Below are 7,480 nucleotides of genomic sequence, written 5' to 3' on the forward strand. Positions count from 1 at the left end.
GCAAAATTAGACAATATTCCAAACATAATTTAGCGCCACACTTGAATTTGCCGTCCACAGATACTGCTGCCCGGGATAGAGACCACGGTTTGAACCTCCTACATAAGGTTCTGTCTATAGCCATTGTATATTGTCCCCATAGTGTATATAATGTAAATAGAATTCGAAGACCATGGTTCTATTTGCATATAAATTTGTAAATTTTCGTATTGATTTGTTTTATGTTATTCACTGAAATTATTGCGTTAGTATTGCACTGATATTCCTAAAACTCTTATCACACATTATTGTGTAATAAGAGTTTTAGGAATAAAAAGTCCCTGCTAGACGGGACTTTTCTGAGAAACGAGATTCTGATAGCACTGGTTTAAACGTGAGGATTCTTAGAAAAAAAGAGAATTAGCTTAATTAGCCTGAAGCGAAGTCCCGCCTAGCTACGGAAGAAATGTTGCGGCTATGCGGGATTTTTTTCAAACCTCACCGAAAATGTCTCGGCTCCCGGGCAGAGAAAACCAATCAAACGAAAGTTCTGCTTCTGAAGGATCACGTGATCCCGATTTGAGCGATAATCGATTACTGTTTGGAGTTCAAGTCATTGTAGTAAGTGAGAATGGTAACCTAGCTATGTGGGTTTCCTGGAATTGTCCCTCTCGACGTCAAGTCCCGCGTAGCCGAAACATACTGTGACTGGGACCTAATACAGGCGTCTCAAGACCAGAAGAGGAAAATGCGTAACCTAATGCTGATTGGTTATTGCAGGTCACGTGGTTTTCTTTCCTTTGGACGTCAGCATTAACACTAGAACTTAACTGTGTAAGTTTACCACTTTTGGCGAAAATTTAATATTTAGAATCGCCAAAATAAAAACGCCATATCATAATTGCTAGTTGCATCGTTTGCGATGAATTACCAAAATAATTCATTAGTAAGATGGGGAATATTAAAAGGAGCAACAGTTTGCTTAAAAATTTACATTAAGGTTCAGAAGTGGTGTCAGTTTTTTCAAAGTGAGCCAGAGTCCGGCCTAAATGTTAATACAACATTTTGTTTATTTAACACTGTTTATATTATATTGTAGTTCATTAGTTTGCGATGTGCTGTTTACCACTTTATGAGATGAATATATTTCAAAGACTAAAATCATATTTTGATGTTCAAAGTAAAGATATGATCACATTAAAATGGAATATATAACGCATTTTATAACATGTGGAATTATTTGCATGCATTTCTCCGGTCATAATTAAAGAATTATAAAACAAAATTAAGAATTCAAGTGTGAACAGGCATACCAAACAGTATATTTGAAGTACTATATTACACAGGAATTATATAGAAATTGATTTGAAATAACTGGGTTTGTATTATAATAAAAAAGTTGCAATGACAGGAATATTATGGTAATGCCATTGTGAATTAAAGTATATTTCTACTATGCAATACTTTTGCAACTGATGTCAAAATTAAAATTGCTATATTTTATAACTGCAGACTGGTTTAATAGTTATAAGTGTATCTACTTATAATTTCCATTAGAATATCATTTACGTTATTGATAATTTGTCAGTATGTTTTCTGATGTTAAGGAATTACATATTAACATATTGTTTATTTTGAAGATACAACTTTTGTACCTTTTTTTTTTTTTTTTTTTTTTCAAATCCATTTCACTTAATAAATAATGTGAGGCATTTCAATATATATTCTTTCACAAGATATTTTGGCCCTGTTTTGTTATCGGAACCAGATTCAGAAATGTATATATCAGAGTTGGCCAAACTTCATTTCAGTAAGCACATTTGAATTCAGGAATGTTCGAGAGCTGCATTTAAATTTTCTAAAAGCCACAAGTTCATATTTACATCATTATAGAAGTAGTGGAGGAGGTTCTAAATAGAAAGAAATCCCTGATAACTTTGTAAAAAGAGTCTAAACTAATTAATTACTTCCTTTTAGACACTGAATAGTTTTAGTTTACCATATTTCATACATATATTTTATATGCATGAGCCGCACAAATTGCCTGCAAGAGCCGTATAAGGCTCGCGAGCCGCACATTGGCCACAATTGGTATATATATTTTGCATGTGCATATATATATGTATGCATACACACACAAATAGACATGCACATGTATATACATACATACAATCAATCCTCATAACAGAAGAGTATCAATATTTCTAGCAGCTGCTTTCTTAATTTTGCATGAAGTTATCCTGGTTATGAAATCTCATTTTCATATTTGTTCAACTACCTTTCTTCTATAATTCAAGGTAATTTCATATGTTGTATAAAAATTAAAAGCAGTTTTATAGAGTGTTCGTAAGATTATTCTTCATGTCCACCTGTGATTTTTTAATATTGTGAATTCATTGTATTCCTGATTACTTGTATTTACATTCCACAATAAAATATGAGCATATAAAAAGTGTGGTTTCATTTTGGCATGAATGCAACTTCAGTACTTGGTTTAAATTTCACGAAACTTTCCTGAGTCAATAGGTGTTTTTCTAAAATTGATACCATAAATACTTAAATATACACTTATGCATTATTTCATTTAGCCTGTTTATATTATAGACTTTTAAAAATTTAGTACCTTATTCATATTCAGTTCTTGTTCTTCATTTTTAATCTAACTGATATGCAGTTTGAAGTTTGCTCACATGGTATCAAGCTTGTAACAAATTGGTTAAATGTGGTACTTTATGGTGTATTTTCAGGAAAAGCTATATCTTTAAATTATAATGTTTTTTAAATGTAGGGTTATGAAAACTATGTCAGTGCTTGCATTGTTATAGTATTCTGTATTAAGAATTAGTCAACTTTTTATATAAACCAACAGATTTTTAACATCTGAGATAAGTATGAGTAGTGTGCTCTCAAAATTTTTTATCGCTTAATATTCAAATTTGACATCTTCGCTTATTTGTTATCTGATGAAAGGTTTTTACTTGTTTCATTCTCGTTATTCTCCATAATACAAATGAAATAGTTAAAATTATCTTTCAAAAAATTAGCAAAAATATACAAATTTTATTCAGCTTTATTTTCCTAAAATAAACACTTGCATTTATGCTGGAAATAAAGCAAAGATAGCAAATTTTCATTATTTCATATAGCCCACCAGAGGCCGAGCGGTTAAGACACTGAACACTGGTAGTTCGGTCCGAGGTTCGAATCCTGTGAATGGGCTGGCTGCATGGGCGTTTTCATGGTTTTTCCCATGTGTAACGTGTATACGAGCCAGTTTCCCTTAGAAAGTCCTCCACGAAGGCATCCCTTTCCTTAGGCAGATAGCCGTAATTAAATAAACCAAACCAAAACCATTATTGATCTTCATTAGTAACTAATAATAATATATGTAAAACAATAATAATAATTCATAATATAATAAATTCTCCTGGTCAAAAGACAAAAAAAAAAAAAAAAATTTAAAGTGAGACATTGAAATCAAATTATGAGCCATACTGTTCACTTTTATAACAACTTTTCCATATTAAGGAACAAGTAGTACAACAAATTATACATGGCAGTAGATAAAAAAAATAAGTTGCGTTTTTTGTTAAATTTTTATAAGACATTATAATAAAAATATACAAATTGCACCCACACAGAAAAATAATCTTAGTTGTTAAAACTATAGTGTTCTGAAATTATAAGTTTTATAGTAATTAATGTATGCTAATTTTTTCAAATAAATGTATATTTGTGTGCTGAAACAGCTTAAATTAATAATACTATATATATGTTTTTTCAAATAAATGTGTGTGCTGAAATAGCTTTAATGAATAACACCGTATTCATTAAGCTATTTAATTTGAATATAAAAAGTTTAAGGGCTATATACAGAAGTCACGTAATATATTTTTCTTATTTATAATTGAACTAAAGAACAAAATAAGGAAAAGATCATTACAAACCTTGTTTTTTATGGAACTCTAAGTTTCATACATTTTATCATGTTATTATAATTATGGCGAGTCTTTAATCTTAATCTTAAAGTGACTTAAAACTAACTTAAAAGTGAGATCTTAAATCTCCTGTGATGAGAAACAGTTCTAGACATCCTACTTCACTGAATTTAATATTTTTTTCACATTACGTTATGAATGCATATTCTGTGTTTGCTTAAAATTGATGACGAATATGGCGTAACTTTAGCGACGGTACCTTTGTGCATACGTTTATGTGCTTTTAAATATCTCATCACATAGAAAGATGCACTGCAAGATTTGCATTATGTTTAAATATCTATATAATATGGATATGTTTAAATATCCATCTCAGTAATAAAAGCAAAAAGAAAGAAAGCGAAGTGAAAGCTCTTTGATTTAAACAAACTGCTAACAATTGACGAGATACGCAGTTGGAGGAGAACTAGAAATAGAGCCAACAATGTTTCAGGACTGTCATGTGATATAGTCAATGACAGTAAAGATAAGCATTTTGCGTTATCTATCTTGAGATGCCTGTTGCAGCATGGCTCTAGAAACTTCTGGATGAATTGGTCACAGGGCTTCGAAAATAGGTTTTCATGTCATAACGAACTTTGCATTTATCTTGCATAACACATCCTGCAGAGTATAAATATGGGTCTGAGAACAAGAGAGCTTGTGAATCAGGTGCCAGACTTTGCAGTTAGCTGAATTACAAGTTAGTGTTTATCCTGAGAGAGTGATTTAGGAAACTTTAGAATTTATTTCATGAGCTAAAAGTGAGTTGCTAAATATCCCTATTCTCCTTGATTTGTTTTCAGCCATTTTTGTTCTGTGTGTAATAGTATTGTGCCTATTCTCCTAATAAATTGTTCATACCATCCTGCTTATCTAGACTCATTATTTAAAGAAACATCAGCAATCCTATCACCTAACTGGACAATGATTACGTATATGATAAATGTGTAATTCACATTTACAGTAGAATAGTTATTATAAAGCATGACTTTATAAATAGATTTAATGTATGCGTAGATTAAGTATAGGATAAATGCATAGCTTAGATATACAGTAGAACAGTTATAACAATTTTATTAAATTTATAATAAGATACATAATTAAATTAAAATGAGACATCCAGATTAGTTACATAAAAATCAAATAATTTGTTATAAATACACAAATTTTAAAAATACTTAAATAGCATAATTTTCTGAAACATTATTTAGTGACTTTTCTTTTAAACTTTTGGCATTCAATTCACTGCAATACAAATTATCATGGCTGGGATCTGAATTAACAATTAATTGATTTAATAAAATAGGTTTGGTATTATTTTTTTCTGCTGTTGAAGGATTTCCAAACTGTACTTTTTTACACACTTTTCGTTTTTTAACTGAATAAAATCTCTTTTGGGGAACAATTTTTTTATTTGTTGGTTCTTTTGAAACTGAAGCATGTGCTTTATCTAACAAAGGAACTTCTAATAAATGTTCAATTGCATTTAAATGCTTTTTTATTTGTGTAGCAAGATTAATGTCCATATTTTCAATGCAGTTTAATTTTTCAGAAATTGAAAATGAAGATTGAATAAGTTCACTAATGCATGTTTTACTTACTGTTAAAGATTCATAATTATTCCTAGTAGGTATTCTGTTTAGAGGGCCTATATAAGGTTCTGTCTTTTTTTCAGACATGATTACAAAATGTATATGTTTACACATATTATTTAAAATAGAATAATCATGGCATGTACATTTATAAGCTTTTAAACAGCATGAACAAAGTCTACAAGTTATGAGGCATAAATCATTACAAACATGATCTCTGATAATTTTATAAGAATTTTCTCCCAGTTCTGATGAAACTTCCCATACATCATCTTTTTTTACACCGTTAGCATTTAAAAGCTCAGCAGCTTTATGACGTTGAAATGTTTTTGTTGTCTTCTTTGTTATTTTTCCTTTCTGATATTTTATGTAAGTGTCAAACTTTTGATCATTGACAAGATTAATTAACTCGATGATACATTTATCAACCCGTTTGGTTTTCTTCCCATCTAAATAAATATATTTTAATTTCCGATGAAATGTTTCAACATACATATTGGTGTTGATTTTAGCCCCTTTTCTGAAACAGTATGCCCACATTTTGGCTCTTTCAAAATAGTATGTCATAAAATATTTATGGAATTCTCGCGTGTCTTCATCTTCACATAGTTGCTCAGAAAATGTTTCTAACATTTTGTTGAACATTTCTTCATCTAATTCATACATTAAAGTTTTTAAAGTTTTGTACACTGCTTGTCTTTTATGTTTTGGCACAGAATTCAAATGACCTTTCCATGCTCTGTCCACATGCCAAGCACATAATAATTTTTGGCAAGAACCAAATGTATGCTCCCATGCATTATAGAACATGGGAGCATCATCGCTCATGAAAACCTTTGGCTTGATATCAATGATCTTTTTGATGCAGTTAAAAAAGTTTACCAAAATTTTTTCTGATACTGTTGATGATATTAAGAAAGCAACTGGTATGCCCTCTTCATGCTTATCAACGACAAGCAATGTTACAAGTTCAAATCCATAAGCAGAAATTCCATGTGTAGAATCAATACAGATTCTATCACTACCAAATTCTATCAACATTTTTTTTTTTTTTTTTGAAATTCTGTCATTATTGCTAACATGAAATCCTTTTCGTTTACATTTGCATATTTTTCTCCTTGACGTTTATACATCAGAACGGGGTTGAATTCCATTTGCGACATCGTATTAACCCAGGACCAAACACTTGTCTCATCATCTGTTAAAATTAATCCTTTAGAATTAATGCTCAGACCAAAATCCCTCTTAATGTTATGCAGGTCTTTTCTCGTTATTAACTGTTTTGTTTCAATATCATCTCTCGAAGAGAATCTTGCATCTTGCAAAATTCGTTTCTCTTCCACCCCCTGCAATAATTTAAAAAGATAATTAGGAGATAAAAATTATATATACTATATGCAAAATAAAGTTTTTCATTTATATGAACTTAAAAAGAAAATTTTATATTATTTTATACCTACTAAATATGAATTCCATGCAAACAATGGTATGATATTAGAATATCAGCTTGCAACTGAAATTTTTTTTTAATGAACATTTCATTGCCCTAATCAATTCTTTCAACAATATATAAAATAGTAAGTGTTTTGAAATTTGAACATCAACTTAAGGAGTACAGCAACTGAGACCAATATTTATCCAGCGCATTTTGCATTTCTGCCTTATAAGACACAAGCAACGTAAGTTGCAATGTTTCAGGAAGTGAAATGTTGGTACCCTAAGTAGAAGCCGGACATTATAAAATTTGATTTTGAAGCCGCAGCCATCAATAGCTGTATGTTAGAATTTCCCAGTTTGACTATATTCGGTTGTAACTTTCATTTTAATCAATGTTTGTGACATAAGATGAATGGGGAGAAATGGGTGTAATAAAGGAATATAAAGACATATAAGATATAAGACATGTCTGTAGAATGATTTCTGCCTTAG

The 7,480-nt window shown here is 30.3% G+C and overlaps 1 pseudogene; it reads right to left on the reverse strand.

The window, feature by feature from the left end:
- Positions 1-4,927: 4,927 nt before the first annotated feature.
- LOC146992945 (uncharacterized) lies at positions 4,928-6,903 on the reverse strand (annotated as a pseudogene).
- Positions 6,904-7,480: the final 577 nt, after the last annotated feature.

The sequence above is a fragment of the Stegodyphus dumicola genome, chromosome X2 (genome assembly GCF_044657685.1).
Source record: "Stegodyphus dumicola isolate Sdum_Otavi_A_Nest chromosome X2, ASM4465768v1".
In the NCBI taxonomy this organism is placed as follows: domain Eukaryota; kingdom Metazoa; phylum Arthropoda; class Arachnida; order Araneae; family Eresidae; genus Stegodyphus; species Stegodyphus dumicola.